Source organism: Salarias fasciatus, chromosome 23 (assembly GCF_902148845.1).
Source record: "Salarias fasciatus chromosome 23, fSalaFa1.1, whole genome shotgun sequence".
NCBI lineage: Eukaryota > Metazoa > Chordata > Actinopteri > Blenniiformes > Blenniidae > Salarias > Salarias fasciatus.
The window spans coordinates 13,097,139-13,115,156 of NC_043766.1; the positions used below are offsets into that span (position 1 = coordinate 13,097,139).

The window sequence follows — 18,018 nt, forward strand, 5'->3', positions numbered from 1 at the left end:
CATTCTTGTGTATACGTGGTCACAGAGACTTTAACATGTCTTGATTTGTGGCTTTGTGGTAGAATGTGGATGTGACAGGGTGTAATTATGAAGGTGGAAGCAGTGATAATGTGATATTGCATCTCTGCCTGCACTGTAACCTGTGCAGAGCCACACTGTCTTTGGCATTTTGCTCTGTTGCACCCTGGATTGATTTCAATAATTCATCACTCCCCGGCAAATGAGGTGTCAACTCTTCCAGCTGTGGACTCTCACTGCTGAAGCCTTTGATGTGTGGTAGGAACTGACAGGACAGGTTGAGGCGTTCAACAGCGGATTATTGCAGCTGTGCTGGTGGCTGGATTCACCAACATCAACCAAAATACTAAATAATTGCACTTGAAATCTTAAAAGTCTGAAACTAAATTGAGTGGAAAAAAAAAGTATTTGCATTGATTATATGTTTTTTGTTTTTGTTTTTTTAAAGGTGCTCACATGGTCTCTTAAATATTTCTGCCATAAAGCGTTTGGCCCATAGTTAGCATTAAAAACAATATCACTTTCAAAGCACAATGGTGATGACAGGTACATTAAAATGTAGTGTTTTTTTTTTTTATGACGTCTTCCACAGTTATTTTTCTGCTCTATAATTTTTTTTCTACTAAAATTCTGGAAAGTGAAGGGACCGTGCCTACTGACATGTAAACAAACTGAAATTTGGGCAATGATGAAAATAAAACTTAATATTCATATATCTTCAGCAGCGGGGTGGTGGAGACAATTCCAGCTAACCTGTAGACAGGAAAATGCACAAACTTAAGATTTCAAATATGTTAATCAAATTTAAACTTTTTTCAAATTTGCTTAGTCTGCCAGTCATCTTTACATTAGTGCCAGAGTTACCAATGAGTGTGATTTAATTCCTGGTTACAAATACTGTAATTTTAAATACCCAATGGTTCTTTTGTGGTAATATTCTGAACTGATGAGTGTTAAAAGCAATTCAACAGCCACTCAGTTAGAACAAATAACATTTTACTGGTTTTGAATAGTATTTTGGATTTATAATATGTGACATTCTAAACAGTCTTTCATGTCATTCTGAGTGATGTATGTCTTTTAGGGTTAACAATAATATTGGCATATACCAAATCTCTTTGATAACATCAAAATGTGGATATGCATGACATTACATTTAACAGATGCAAATTTATTTTATTTAGTTAAAGTTACACACATCTGAAAAGTGAAGACAACAAGTGCTGGAATTTTTGAAGGACGATTGCCCCATTTTTGACTTATGTTTGTTATGAATAAAATATGGGTATATGAGAATCACAAATGATGCAGTGTTTAGCACTCTTGCCTTACAGCAAATTGGGATTGATTCTGAGCTTCAGGCTAGTGTGGAGTTTGCATCCTCGTGCTTGAATTATTTTCCTGTAAGGTTATCAAGCTCAAAATCCAAACCCATATGTGATAAACTGAAATATTATCTCTAAACTGCTGATAGGTGTATATTGGTGATTGTCACTCTGTTCCCACCCTGTGTTAAACTGTTGATCTTTTAATGTATCCTGCCATTTGTCCTGAGACAGACTAGCCCACCCATGGACCTACATTAGATAAATCAGACAAAAAAAAAAATGGATGGACCTTATTTGGCCATTTTAACACTGGAGTTTCTTTTTGTCCTGGTCTTCTGTCCTTGTATTAGAGTATAAAAAAGGTTTTGAACAATATTAATCTGTGTATTTCAACTTCATTTGAATTGATTGATCTAACTATTTAAAGAATGATTTTTGTTTTGGTTTCCTTATTCATATTTGTTATCAAAGTTTTGCTGATTTGTGAGATTATCAAACTACATTGCTGTTTGCTTTTAATGCCACTGTGTTCTCTCACTGAAAAGCCATCAGTGTTTTGTAGACTGTAGAATTGAGGCAGCTGTAGTGGGTCTATAGATAAGAGCATGTTGGTGCATTTTTGTCTTTGTCCTTGTAAAAAAGTCTCGGTATCAAATAATACAGTAAACTGCAGCATGTGCAGACTACAGCCCTAATTGAAGGAGGGATGAAGAGGAGTGCTTGAGCTTCTCATGGTTCATCAGCCTGCAATCATCTCCTCCTCCAGGTCTATCTTTGTAATGGCATTCATCTGATCTGACATTCATCAGGAGATTGGCGTGAAGGTGAATATATTTCTTCCACTTGCCCTCAAACTATACTCTGCTGATAAGAGAGTGCCACCCTTCAGGCTCCAGTCTTATCACTTGCACACATTTGGTGGCATGCATCTATGAAGATATATTACAACTGTCAGGAAATGAAACTTAGAAGGTCAGGCCTCATACTGGAGCCACATCAACGCACACCAAGGTGTATCATAAACATTGTACACGCTGTGTGTTTTGGATCTAAATTGAACTCCCTTTGAGTCAAGTCAGAGGTCAGTATGATAGAAGAGCCCTAGCTGAAAAGGATGGAAATGAAACTTTGTTTCAAGTGTGTGTTTTTCTGAACAGTTTTTTATAGGCCATACTTTTCACAACCCAACCTCCTCAGACATAATGTTTGGTCTGTCTTTACCCACAAACATTTAATTTCAGCACTCATCTCAAAAATGTCCATCTTTATATCCATCTGTCCATCTCTCCATCCAATATTGATCAACCATCTTTTCTTTTTACATCTTTTATCAGAACCACATGAAGAGCCAAAGCATATTTGGGCCAAAAGAAAGCATCTTTTACCATCTATTATATTCTAGACTTAACAGAAATACAGTCTTCCTGTCTGATGACACACCTACAACTATTTTCATCATCAGACATGCAATTGAACTGGAAAAGAAATAACAGAAGGTGGAGAGAAACGGGGAAGAATAAACTTTAACTTTAATGTTCTGACATTAATAATCAAAATTAAAAAGAGAAAACAAAAAGGATTATTTTTGCTTGAGGTTTTGCCATTCTTATTTTGAGCCGTGGCCATGATGAATTTTAGTTGTAGACGTTTCAGTAAATGATTACTTTGCAATTTTTGCAAAACTCCCTAAATATAATGGATCATCCCAAATTGCTTTGCACCTCAGAGCCTTTGCACTTATAGTTATTTTGTAGTTATTACAGTGTCGGGACCTATAAGATTTTTATGTGTGTTTTATTTGAACAAAATCTTAATTTCACCACGTTTCCAATTATTCTCTTCAATGGGCGTTTACCCTAAAGCAAACAGCCAATAAGGTGCTCGGATTTACTCTTAGACCCGCCCCTATGTGGTTGCTATGCCTACTCCGCGCTTCTCTCTGATTGACTCGCTTGACAGCCAATCAGCATTGAGCTGGGCGGAGCCTCCGCTCACAGTGAAAACTGCCTGGTAAATTTCTACTACTATGACCAACCCGCTCAGGGAGCACGCAAGTGCGGGACCGAGCCTGCACAGACACCGGGGATGGAAAATGTACCATAGCCGCTTTCTGAAGACTCTGTCACGGTAATAAATGGCTTCATATATCTCTACCTTCCTGGAGCATAATGCAGAAATTCACAGTCGCGCTAATGGCAGGTTCTCGAAGATAGCGAGTTAACACGTTTGTTTGACATATAAAGAAATTCAGCAAATGATGAAGATAAAAACTTACCAGGTGCATACACAAGGTCAAGATACAATGCACCAGTCCATTCTAAACTTTATCTCAATCTTCCTTTAGAGGGGTTTCACGTTTGCCTGATCTACCAACGTGGATTCTGGGCTTGTTGACAAGATAGTGATATTGGTCTCACTGTCTTCTTTAGGTATCATTTCATTTCTTTTAATTGTAATTTTTAACACCTGATGATCATTTGCACTAATTTTCTCTACAGATGTGGGTTGATAAACAGTCATTGGACTGCTCAGTTGAAATGAATATCTTTTTTTTTCACTGTGAATGGTTTCTCACATTCATATCAAGAGTGACTAGAGGAGTTTACACTCCCATGTGAAGTTTTGACTTAATCCCTTCCAAATGCACAGTTCTTGCTATGCAATGATAACACAGTGTTGAACTGTGGTACCAGCTGACTTTGGCATTTTTTTTTTCTTTTACAATAATGCTGGCATTTGTAGAAAGCACACAAAAGGACTTAGATGCTGACATAGGCATTGCATATCACTCTTTTGGTTGGAGATGGAGTGAGAACTGTTCACATCTGCTAATGTCAAGTGGTCTGTCCTGGAGATTATATTTGAACTCCTTGAGGTATGGCAGGCATTTGTTTGCTTCCATTGCAGAATCGTGCTTAAGGTGAGGACAAAAGTGAGCATTAGGTCTAAATGTCTTTTTAAGACGTATCAGATTATTGAGATCTTTTGCTATATTAATCTTAATTCCCTGAGTTGTATACTGTCCTCCTTTAAGCTGTAGTTTCTTGTGCTGCTTAAAAAATAGTTATGGAAAAAGGCATACTTTCTCACTTCTATTGTTTTGGTTAATGATTTAGAAGCCAGTAGAGTAGCTTTCTTCATAAAATCAAATAGATAAGAAGGGAGAATCATGCGTTTGTTCACTAGTGTTTCAACATTGAACAACCTGAATGCTTTTAAGAAATGAAGTACTTTTTATGAACAGTGTCATAGTAACAGTCATAGTGAGAGGAGCATTTAAGAGTGTCTTGTGTCATGCTTCAGAGGTATAAGTCAACTGCTGTCTGGCTGCACCAGAGAAGCCAATCTGGAATTCCCCTTTTTGGTTGTCATTTGGTTCATCACTTTGACATTTCAGTTAAGTTGCAAACGGCTATAGCCGTGTAGAGCAAGCCACAGAGTTTGCATTTTCTGACTGAAGCTCACTTGTCTTCTCCTGCAGCACAGCCCTGTCTGTTGATATTGTGTTTCTGCCTCTGTGTCTGAAAGCAAATGACAGGAAGCTGAGAGTTGAAAGCTGCTTTTTTGAAAATATATGTATATCAAAGAGGTAAACAACGTGCTTCATGGAGACTTTACTTGAACAGAAGACATTTCCCTTTCTGAATGCTGAGAAAATGAATTAGATGGTTAGAACGAAGTTGAAAGTATGAGGTATATTCTCATGTAATAAGGACAAATTCATCAGTTGAAACTAGCGGTGGTTGTCTCTGTCGTAATGTCTTTCAGAAAAGATGGATCGGACTCAAGTCAGAAATAAAATGTCAACTTGAGAAAGCTTGCACTTCATCTTAATCTTAAAATAATAAGGTGTAAGTTTGTGAATTTTATGGTGAAGCATGGTCTTTGTAATTTCATCTGATGCCGTCTGTGTTTTATTTGGTCCAATACTAATATTTATGTCCATTACAAACATAAAGATTTTGGATTAGTTGATAAGTCAGTTTAAACATTATGAAGTTAATAGCTCCAAAACAATTCAAGTCCAACACAGAATTCTGTCAGTGCTGTTCAAATATTGGTAGTTATTGCCCTGGAGATCCTCTGTTGGAGAATGAGCACTCGGCCCATTGATGCTGTACAAGAGATTATCATCGATATTGCAGGAGAACCTATTGAACAGGTCTGCTTAGATTTCCATAGTGACCAACCCAGGCTGACATATTTACCGTATCCATAGGCGCAGCACCACGTCTGCAGTGGTGATTGTGTGCTGTTTCTGGATAAATTGAGACATTCAGTCAGGAGCAAACTATTTCTAAATAGTCTGAAGGTTTCCAAACCAGCAGTCGATTGTTCATTTGGAACCAGAGCAAATGCAACCCTGTTCATTTTTATTTATTTTGTTATTTATTTCATTTAAAATGAAACTAGTTTTGGATTCATTGGATGATCGGTGAAGCCGTTTTTACAATAAATGAAGAAAAATGTCAAAATATAAAATGTCAATTTTAATGGTAATACCACTCCACAATATACCACCCCAATATTAGGCTTGTCCCTATCAGTGATGCGCTGTGTTTGCTGTGTAATATTTCAATCAGAAACTGCATTATGTTCTGCTCCGGTTGAAGCTACAGTGGCCCATCTATTGGATCAGACCACCCTTGACACATCCACTCATGAGCCTTGACCGGCTGTGACCTTGTAAACAGATGCTTTCCCTTCGTTTGAGCGCTCTGGATAAACACAGTCCACCATAGAACAGCAAACCCCACAAGAGCTGCAGCTTTGGAGATGCTTAGACACAGTTTTCTGGCCGTCACAATTCGATCTTTCACGCTCACTAATATCCTTACTTTTGCCATTTCGCTGCTTCAAACAAATTAATTTTGATCACAAAGTGATTACTTGCTGCCTAATATACATATCCCACCCACTAACAGATGATATGATAAAGAAATAATGTTATCCTCTTGCTCTGTCTGTGGCCATATTGTTACATCTGTACTACAACATGTTGTGACATTTTCTGTCACAATCAAATCAATTATGTGAAGGAAAAAAATGAGTTGAATTATGTATGTGTTGTGATGTGTAATAATTGCACGGAAACCTCTGAAAAGAATTTGTTGTGAAAAACATTTCAGGAATCGCCTCAACTGAGATACACGTAGTTACAGGTCATTATTTATGCATTTGCAGAAAGTGAGGAGGCTGGTTACCTGAGTCAGTGCTGAATGGGGCTTTTCTCATACTCGAGCCTTTCCCAAAACCACTTACGCTAACTACTATAAACCATGAATTTTACAGGAACAGTGTAAAAGAGTACTTTCTCCCTTACATTTGGCCATAAGTGGAAAAGATATTTATGTCAGCTGATGCTTGGAAAGCAGCCCGCTGAATTGTTGTGGGGTATTTTTTCTCAGTGCTGCAGTGTGTACACTGTTGCACTCAATCAGTCAGACTCACTGATGACTCTTCTTTCACTGTTTCGACCAATGAAGATCTTGTTACCGTTAATTGTTGCCGTGCCTCCCTTTTCCTCCTGGCTGTCCTACACCACGTTATAGGGGTACCCGTGACAGATATCAATTATACATGTCGTCTCTCATATGCTACAGAGCCTCGAGGCTTCCCTTGTCATAGCCAAGCAGGGCAGGGCCCAGAGGCAGGAAATATGAGGCAGGAAACTGTAAAGCTAACCTGTTATGCAATGACAACACAAACAGTCACTTTCATTTCAGAGCTCCTGTTTCTAGTATTTGCTGTAAATTTTGTACCTAGTTGTGACTTCATGTCAGGAATGTCTATGAACGAGTGACAACCTGCTGGGAAATAATTTTACAAGCCCCGGGTGTAAAACCATGACCCATGCCTGTGGCTGTGAGTGAGTCCAGCCAAGGTCCTGTTGGTGGCAGATGGGAGGACCCCGGGGCAGGTTGGAGGAGTATGCTGTCCCCTCCAGCTTTGGTTCTGGCTCTATTTCTGGGTTACTACTTCTTCTCAAGCTGAGCTGTGCTCAGCAGGGCAGAGCGATAAGGAGAGGTGAATTATAAAGTAAGTCAATTATGTTGTCGACTCACTTCACATCGTTGTGGAGAGTGAATTTAATGTGCCGTCATCTAAATTAAGCTGGGATCAGTAGCAAAGGGTGAAATTTAATTTGATGATGGACAGTGAAAATAGTTTTTTACACGACTGCATGATTATGTTCATCATCACTTTTGATTAACTGTCTGAGGTTTTGTTTTGCCTCCATCACATGTCTAGACGTTCATCAGTCCAAGTACAGAAATCTTTAACATTTTTATTAAGAGCTTGTTTTCGTAAAGGAGCCACTACAAGCATTATGTCTCAGATTAAAAATTTGTCCGAAAACATGCATGCAAGGTTAATTGCTGACCCTAAATTGCCTGCAGACGTGACTGTGTATGGTTGTCCCGCTGTATTTTCCCTGTGATAGACTGGCGACCAGGGTCGGGTCTACTATGCCTTCACCCATAGTTAGGTTGGCTCCAGCCCTGAACAGGGTGCCACGCTATAGACGATGGATGGAGTGACGACCTAATGAAGGGTTCAAAAATGTAAAGTTCGTCCCTTGATGAAAAGACGAGCGTAAATGGAGAAAAAGAAATATCTGACAGAGTGGATAGCCTCTGAGAAGTATAAGTTTTTGAAAATAAATCATAATAACATTGTGAAACTGAAACAAATACATGCTTGTCAGTTCATCTTCAATGAAATTATTTTGTGCTCTTCCCAGTGTTGAGTGGTTTGTGCCTTTTGGTATCAGAAGTGTCGAAACATTCAATCTGAAGCGGACAGTTTGATGCACTTTGAAATTGATTCAATACAACTCTTCTGCTCCTAAGTCTTGTCATCTAACATAAATTCATTCTTCTTCTTGCGTGATAATACAAGCATTTACATGTTTATTTTTTTGATCAGTGAAAACCAACCATTAGATTTGTTATCAGCAGTCTTGGTAAGAATATTTTTTTAACTATGCAATACATTAAAGTTTTTGCTTGCAGCTAGACTAGAGAATGATGGTTATTTTTATTCTGTCTTCATTTAAATGCTCCCCAGCAAAACACAGAGATAAAGCTGCTAAGTGAAATGATCTTGGTTAATGTATCACTAAATAAGGATAGTAAAGCGGAGAAGAAATGAAAGCATGAGCCCTCTGTCTTCTATCAGATACAATCAACTGCAGTGTTTCAGTGTGCGCAGCACAGCCCTAATTCACAGCTGAGCTACTATAAACATGCTTGTCTCCTGCTGCGTATGGACCCCACCATGTGCTCTTCACACAGCTGGCCATGCCAGGCCTCAGAAGTAATGCTCGCCTGGCACGCCGTCATAGACTGAACTGGGCTGGAGCTGCATGCTGCAGCGACAAAAGCACATTCAAGCCGGGACAATGGGGAGCTGACAGCCTGGGTTGTGTTTATCACTCTGCTTTCACTGTCTGTCTCGCTGCCTCCTCCTGTTTATTGTGTTTGCTGTCTCACTGCTTCCCTCTCTTCGTCTCAGTCACTGACTGCTCGAGCACATGACCGCCGGGCGGTTTATCGCTTCAAGAGAAACCCTTTGCGCAGTGTGGCTTAGTCATTAAACACAGGGTGTAGTTCTGTCGTCATGGTGGTGGTGATGTGATTGTTGGTTTCAGGGTGTCATCAATAAACTGCAGATTGTGTTTTACTTTGCTTTTTGTTGACGTGTATTGCTTTGGGAGCTGTGCCGAGGGTTTAGGTTTGCTGAATTTGCTGTCACTGATTGTATGTCTTACTTCATTTTTTATCATAAACAGTGACTCACAAACAGGAACTTAATCTCTGCTAGGGACAACTGATACGCTGGCTTAATAAGATATTCACTCACTTACCTGATGTTTTTTTTTTTTAGTAAGCGTTTTATTGCCACCATGTCAGAAAATACTGAGGAGTTAATCCTCATGGCACTTTAAAATGCACATGAAATGCCATAGTAAAAGTGACTGTGTGGAATTTCCAAGGGCGTGCAGGAGTTTCATCAAGGCTTTTGTTCTGCGGTTTCCTCCCACTATCCAAAGATACTGGTGATAAAAGTTTACAAAAATGTAACCCCCCCCAGAAAGGTCTCACATTGTATTGTGGTATGCGTAACGTACTGTAAGGTGAAGCAGTATTTATGTTATGAAAAGCTTCCTCTTCTGTTAAGATTCTTTACCTTTTTATTGATAGATTTCATTACTGCCATGATATAAGTGACCGCGTGCAGCACCGAAGAAATGGCCACACTTCTAATCTGTTGAATTGATAGATAATGTTTAGTTTATTTTGACACTAAATAACTACTAATAGTTTTGATCATATTTATTTTGTTATTGCAGGTCTGATGATCTTGAAGCTGACTTTTTACAAAAGCAAGCAAACCTCAGACACTGAAGCTTAATTGATCAAAAGAATCCACTGATGGAATACTGTACAATCTTTATTTATAAAGCCCTTTCACACAACCATGTATGAAACAAAGTGCTGTACATGAGGAGTATGGTTATTAAAGTACCGCTGTAAAGTGTTACTGTAAAATACCGGCCACGACAGTGAGTCATACAGGCTAGACGCAGGGGCAGAGGAGCAGTGAAGCCTGGCAGCGGTGCTGAAGGGGAAATTATGGCTGACATGGACGATCTCTCCTCCATGCTTCACTAACTCAAATTTAAAACTAATACAGAGGGACAAGCGAGTCGATCACCAGCCTGACTTCCCTCTCCTTGACCTTGTCGTCTCTCGCAGTTTGTCTCTGACTTGCACTTTGACAGGAAGCTGTTGTGGTCATCTTCATTATTGTTGTGATGGTTTGAGACTTTATAAACAGCTTTAAAAAACTTGCCTCAACAATCTCAACCCCACAGTCTCTCAGAGCCTTGTTTCCCTAAAGCTCACCTTATTCTCATTCATCTTCACAGCGCTACCCTGATGAAATGCAGCAGTGAATGCATGTAACAGCCTCCGTGAGGTTTTTACTGCAGCTGCACCTGAATGAGGTGAAAATATGGAAAAAAAAAGTTGGAAGAAGTTTAGATGTCTAACATTGCTACAAATTATGTTTTTCTTACTGGTGGTATACGTCCTGTGATCAGTTTTATTTTACATTTTGATTTAATGCCGATTCAAATTGTACCAGCTTCTTTTTCAATGTTCGTACAGTGGTTGATCAGTAGCATTAAGTCCACTTCACCAGTAGCTTCATCCATCCGTTTCTTCTGTTTTGCTCCACACCTTACTCTCGTCTTGGACAGTTTATAAGGCGTAAACATGAAGAAAGATTAATCTCGAATTACAGATGAGTGCCTGAAGAACCTTCAAGGTGCAAATACCAAGTTCATTTCTCAAAGTAATAACAACCTCCACCTTTTCTGACTTTTAATTGAACGTTCCCTGACTGAGTGGTGATGAGTGCAGAGATACAGGTGTGGAAACAGACAGACTGATATGTCAGGTGGTCAAGTGTGTCCAACCAGTGAAACTTAAAGCAACATTTCTGATGTTAATGCGTTTCTGTCTTTTTCTTGGAAACAGCATGTTTCATCATAGGAGGCATAAAAGTAATTAAAAAAAGTAATTTAAGAAATTGAGCAATACATTATCAGAATGGTTTCTTTAACCACATCAAACACACAGTGTGTTGTGTGTGATGGTTGCATTAGTTTGATTGATGTACGTGAAAGTAATAACAAGCTTGTTTTCTGTAATTTCTCTGGTGTGTTTGGAGCTGCATATGTTTTTGCCTTGTTTTTTTTATCCCGTCCATCATCTGTTTGGAGGCTTGTGCATCTGAGAATGCAGTGTGGTGTTTGCTTTGCTGCTCACCGTGCCTCGCTCTTCTCAGTTTCTCACCTCTAGCTGCCCTCTTTCCTTATTTCCCCCGTCCGTTTGCATCATTTTCATTCTTTCTTAATCCCCTGTGCTTTGCCACCTGAGCTGGTAACAAATGCGCCCGTTCAGAGGTTAGCGAAGCATCTTTATTCCATGCTCGGCTGTGTCATTACATTTAACCCAGTTCCATTTTTATTTTGCTGTGCGAGCCAGAGGAGGAAGCTGTTCTGACGATTTCTCTGACAGTACGAGGAGACATGCTGGGATTAATTCCTGTAACAACCTTTCTCATCTTTTCTCTCACCCAGAGGAGGGAGAGAGGCAGGTGGAGGTTGTGAGGAGGCGGGAGTTTGTGTTGACCTTCCACTCCTTCCCTTCAGAGAGAGAGAGAGAGAGAGAGAGGGGCATCTGCTTTTAGTGCAGTATCGGGCAACAAGAAAGGAAATAACAACTGCAGTGTTTAGTGCGAGCACAGAGGACGCATCATTTATTTCCTGCAGGAAATTAATGGTTTTGTGGGTAGAGGCTGTTTTGTTTTGGGTGGATGAGGCTGTCTTTCACTTCTCCCATGCATCTGCTTTTTTTTCACCTCCTAATTTTTCATGTCATCTGCGTATTGTCAGGCGGTGTGAGGGTGGTTGAGGAAGAGGTTGGTGTGTCTTCATTGATAAGCCTGGCTGCTTTCTTCATCTGTGCTTCTGTTAAAAGATATGATCCACACCTCAAACCTCGCTTTTATTGCCGTCTCTAACGGTGCTGCCGTTAGTCAGTCTCTATTCTGAGGCTCTTTGACCTGTGGCAAAATGTCATGTAGCTTTTAAATCGAGGTTTTGACAAAGCATGATCTTGACTATTGGCAACAAAAAGACAGACATTAAAACTGTTTAACAACACATGAATTCAGACAACATAACATCTGCTTATATTGAGTGTCGGAATAGGTTAAAAGTAAACACTTTTCTTACCATAACTTTTCTTTTTTTATCTTTATTTTGACATGTGTTTATGAATTTGCCATCTTTTTCATCCTTTTTCTGTTGCTCTGCTGCAGAGACTCCAGACTTCTTCTTCTTTTTTTTTTTCTCAGATCAGTTCATTTATCTTCAGCAGCAGCTTTCAGGATGAGAAACTGAGCAAATCACCATTTTAAATTTGAGTACATGTCCTGGAACAGTCCCGAGATAGCAAAACACATTTTTGAAAAGGTTGTGAAATATGATAGCTGATAATGAAACTGAAATCATGTCTCAACATGATTTCTGGCATGCAGCAACCTGCAAACAACACATTGATTTCAGTTTTTATCTGATACAGTGTCCAATGTAAAAGAATCTTGCTCTTAGATGTCACATTACCTTGCAAAGATTACCAGAAACTCTTCTAATTTGGGCCATAGTTCAATAGAAAATAAACTTTCAGGTAAATTATGATTGTACTGGCCATCTGCTGATATATTTTTTTTTTTTACAGTTTTTAATCACATAAAGTAACAGGCAGGTTTAATACAACTTCTGACTGCTGTTCTAACTGAGGATGATGAGAGTTTATGTTGGTTAAAAAAAGCATGTGTGCGTGTGCGTGTGCGTGTGCGTGTGCGTGTGCGTGTGTGGGGTAATTGTTTTTATTCTTGACCTAAACTCTTTCCAGTTTTATCTGAGTGGCTTTGCAAATCTGTAACTTCGTATACATAGAAATATCAAAATGATATAATAGTAAATACTAGAAGATCATGCAGTTTCATTTCTGGTCAGTAAACAAGTGTGTCCATGGTAGTTCATGCTGTACATCTGGTGGCACACAGTGAAATTCCTTTTTTAATCATTTTCCAATCAATTTTCTTACCTCTCACAAGCATTTTTACCATTCACCTTTTGAAGCAGTATTCGTAGTTTGAAGTATTTTTTGATACTACCTTGTTTTTTGGGGGGTTTTTTTTATACCAGCTTTATCTTTTTCAGCACTCAGCGCCGTATGTCTGTAAAACCAGTCTCCAGTATGTTTGAGCATGACGTAGCAGATACTAAGTGAAGAATTAATGGGATTTGAAATTAGAAGGCTGTTTATGGCTTAAAATCTCCCCTCTGTATCTGTTTATGGAGTTTGCAGTCCACTGCTTATGTCTGTAGGTGATTAATTTTTGCTGTGCTGCTTTAACCATATGCTCTTGGGGACACTTGCTGCAAGGCCAGAATTGGTCATTTGATTTCTGAATAAAAAATGATAGTGAGTTTCGGAAATCAAGGTCACAGTGTGTCCCACTTCTTCTCGGGGCTCTGTTTGCCTCAAAGCTAAATTCAGAGCAACCTCCAGTGTGGAGCAGATGGAGAATGCAGGACGTCAGCTACTTCTATACGTCCCACCGTGGCGGGTATCCATACTGGGTCCTGGGGCTTACCTCTGTTTGTCCTTGTGTTTCTGGATTGTTTTGTGTCGAAGCAGTGAGGATTAAAGCAAAAGTGGTTTATTAGCTCAGATCTCCAGCTTGTTTCAATATGGCCCACCAGGCTGCCACAAGGAGAAAATGACTGGCTTTGTCTTGCTTGCCATCATAACATGTTTTTTTTTTCTTGTTTTCCACCTCCTGGCTGTTATCATTGATGCCTGAGAGCCATCTGGTAGTACGTCGTCCTGCATGGTGTTTTGACGTGGAAATCTGTGCTAACAGCATTTTGCGGTGGCTGGTCTATTATTAGCGTGGATGCTGATGAGCACACACACTATTAGTTTGAGTTGTAATGCTTTCCCTTATTTTTCACATAATTATAAAAAAGTGTTGTAAAATTAGATTAAAGAAATGATGATTTGATGCACTGGCCACTCGGGAAAAACAGTATAGAAAATGGATGGATGGGTAGATTGAAGAGCTAATATTATCATTCTGAGTCTATTCTTCAAATTACGACTGAAATTTGTTTTTATATGTATATTTTTATATTTTTATGAATATGCATTTGTGTGTTTTCTAGTTCCTCCCCAGGAAAAGACATCAGCAGGTACAAATGAGCTGGCACTTGTTCAACTTAAGTGTTGAAATTGAAATATAAAAGTTTTTTTTTCAAAATTTCATTGATGGTTTTTAAAATGTTGATGATAAGATGCAGTACTTTATAAGTGTAACTGCACAAAGACATTTTCACATGGGAACAAAAATGTGAAACATTTGGAAGAAATCGGATTGTCATTTTACCAAAATATTCTGGTATATATGTTTTCTGTTAAACTCTTCTAGTTCCAGTGAAAGTGGTTATATCTAATGCTCGTTGGCAAGACTGTGTCTTGTTGAAGGAGAGGAGAGTCTCTCTCTGAAGCAGACACAATACAATGGGGTCAACAAGAGCCAACAGGAAGCCTCTCAAATGCACAGGAACGTCAAAGCTCTGGTAGTGCTGCAAATAGGCTGGATTTATGCCAACTCCTGCAGAACCTCAAGCCAAGCCTCTGACATTAGTCACATTTCAGTGACGTTTTGCAGTTTCTCCATACACATTTCAGTCGTCCAAAAAGCAGTTTCTGTGCTCTGGATATTCAGGCCAAACTAATGAAGCTGCTAATTCCTGTTTAGGACAGCAGTCGCAGTTTTGTTTCTGCCTCTGAATGGCAGCATGTCCATTTCAGTGTAAAGTGAAAGTTAAATAGTGGGAGGACTTGAGGCTCAGCTGCAGTACTTCAAAAAATATTGTGAGTAGAGGAGGATGGTATAAATCGAATGCTAGTATAAAACATTTTGCAACAGACTGAAACTGAATTATCTTGTTTATCTAATTTAATCAGCAAATGATACATTTTGTTATTCAAGGCTGGTTGCAGAGCTGAGTAATTTCGCACCAAAATTTAATAATTAAAAAAAACAAACTATCAATATTAACATCTACAACAATAAAAAAGATTGCATCATAAAGGGTTAGGGTTAGTTCCTCTAGTCCTTTCTAATTCCTCTAGTCCTTTGGGTTAGTTCAATCATTCAAGCTTTATTTTTATGCTAACCTTTAGACACTGGCGCAAAATGTCAATGCGTAAGTGCTTCACAATGGATCGTTCAAAACGCCAAACTATAATGGGATATGTTTTTGTATAATTGCATTATATAAAATAGCTCAAAGAAAAAGCTGCACATGCTCCACAATATTTCTGTCTTAATGTCTGTCCTGTGGTTCATCGGCCTGATCTGCCAAGAAGAAAACCTCCCTCTAGGACCCCCAGGTCCACTGCTGGGCTAATTAACAAGGTGTCAGCTGTACCAGGTCTGTGTGTGTGTTTATGTTGTAGGTCATTCTCTGTGTGTTACCATGTGTGTTCCTGCTGCTTGATGCGAGTTCACCAGGACTGGGCCGAGTCTGTGCCAATGCAGGGGAAAGCGCTGCGCACAACCGCATCCACATGCGTGCACACACTCACTGATAAACACGCACAGTCAGCAGCACAACAGATAACTGGATCTCTAGGGAAACACCACTTTATAGATTCTCTTGTTGCGAGCAGGAGCAGATTTCTGTGTGTGTGTGTGTGTGTGTGTGTGTGTGTGTGTGTGTGTGTGTGTGTGTGTGTGTGTGTGTCTGTTTTGGGTGGGGGGTCAGAAGGTGTGTGCTCGTCTCCTGCCATAGTGCATTACTCTCACCACCTCGCCAATTAAAAAAAGCTTCACGATTCCTGAAAACTCTGCAGTCTGTCACATGGAGGTCCGTTGTGTTATAGTGTGTGTGTTTTCTTGTGTGCGCACCAAATGCTGCATGTGGTAACACGCACAGAGCGCAAATCATTACCTCAGCATAAATATATTCCCCCAAACCCTGCTGTCGAGTTCTGAACAGAGTCGTCTTTTGAAGAGACGTCCTCTGCCTATGGCGGCTATAGTCACGACTACTATACTCTGGTGCAGACGACAACATCTGCATCGAGACATGGCCGACCCGACGAGGTGGCCTCAGTGTGGCTCTGGTGTGGTGCGAGTGAGAGCTACTACCCCACTTCCATATTCTGATGTACATTGTGAGGGAGTCTTTGATCATATCACAAATAATTAAACATGATGAAGGTTATCAACGACCATGACGACCAAACCCATAGTGAAACCAGGATTCATTGTCAGAGAACTTAATGAACTCGACTCATATGAACAGTCACTTATATGCTGTGTTAAACGTCTTTGGGGAGCTGACAATACATTTTAAACTGCAATGCATAGAATGAAACAGGAAGCAACGGTACTGAAAACATGGCCAACAACCTGCATAAACTACAGAGCCATCATAGCAACATACACAAGGTGGTTCTCAAGTAGCTATGCTTGAAATACTATGAAACTGAACTGACGACTGTCACCCAAAACGTAAGAGGTGTACGTTGGCTTTTTGCATCATGGGAACATGATGAAAGATCCCCCGGTAAAATCAGAGGAAAACCACACTGACTTTTTGAGAATTGCAGTTTATAGATGACACAGCAGAGCAGGAATATTGCACTCCAGGAACTCTGGTTTGCTGCTAAACCGCTTGGCGACTGTCGACATACCATCGCTGTGACTGTTTATATGCGTGAGTCTCACTCTTCGTCCTGTGGCGACCAAGTGAAATGTCCCTGCCTTCACACACGGGCAGCGGGTATCGGCTCCAGCCTCCTGTGACCCTGGGCTGGTAAAGTCCTGTAGAGGATATATTTGGAGACATTAGGATGCAAAACGAGACAAAGGAGGAAAGTACCACCCCTGCATCCCATTTATGTTTTACAGTGTCTGTGAGACAGTTATAGACCCAAATGGGGACGTTACGGTTATACCTTACACAACAGAAGTGCAAATTATCAAAGGACATTTTCCCGCCCTCTCATTCAGAGATCCGCTGCCTGATTAATTAGATTTATTTCCAGGGTTATGAAATCAATCTGCCATCATAATGATAATGAAGAATTTACTAGCAGACATTTCGAAACAGAATTTGAGAATCAAAGTATAGTTGAACTAGTTTTTCATCTTACATGGCTTTGAACAACCTGATGGACTCTGTCTGCCAACTGTACACCTCCCGACCTCCTCCCACGTGCTGTTCGAGACACCTCCCATACTGTTTTTTGGCCTCGCACCTTACAAAAAAGAAAAAAATAACCATGTCTACTTGGCATCAGTGTTGTTTTAATTTATTGGGTTTATCTGTGGTCTTAGAAAATTTTGGGTTTTGCTGAGAGAGAAGGATTCATTCATTCATTCCACAGTGAATGTGGTATGTGCTGTCCACTCTTGAATGTAACACTGCTTCGCCAAGAAAGTGTGTATTTCCTCCACCATCACCTGGGTCACATGTGGAGACACTTTTTATTCCTCTAAAACAGCTGACACTGGTTGAGTTGGGCAAACATGATGAATAGAGACAGTTTAATGGAGCTTGAATGTTTATGGTGTACTGTTCTCTGCGTGCATGTTACGGTTTTATTACACAAAAAAAGGATCCATTTGTGGCCCTGTGAAAGACTACATCATTTTCAGTGTTTCTGCCATTTCTCTGTGAATGGGCATCACTTTCAGGGCATTACTACCTAAATGCAAAACATTTCTGAAACATTAACACAATAAGAAAGCTTGAAATGTTGTGTAAACAAGACTTAAAGCAGTCTCCATTCAAATGTGGGACTTTTTTTATCTCCAGTATCAAAACCAGTAAAAAATTAAGTGATGAGTTGTTTTCTAACTGAGAAATTATTGTAGCGTTACTCCCCGACGGACAAATATTATGCGCAGCATGCTTTCCTTGAGAAAATATTGACTCATGTATCAACTTGTAGTTGGTCTATAAACAAAGTGCTTGTTGGAAAACATTGTCCTGGTAGAGCGCCTGCAG

The 18,018-nt window shown here is 39.7% G+C and overlaps 1 protein-coding gene across 1 annotated transcript in view; it reads left to right on the forward strand.

Annotated features, from left to right (window-relative positions):
* The first annotated feature begins 3,379 nt into the window (after positions 1-3,379).
* Positions 3,380-18,018, forward strand: part of fcho1 (FCH and mu domain containing endocytic adaptor 1) — a 59,261-nt gene continuing 44,622 nt past the window's right edge. The window contains exon 1 of the mRNA XM_030082687.1: positions 3,380-3,473. The gene's annotated coding sequence lies outside the window, so the exon portion shown is untranslated. The remainder of the gene's footprint in view (positions 3,474-18,018) is intronic.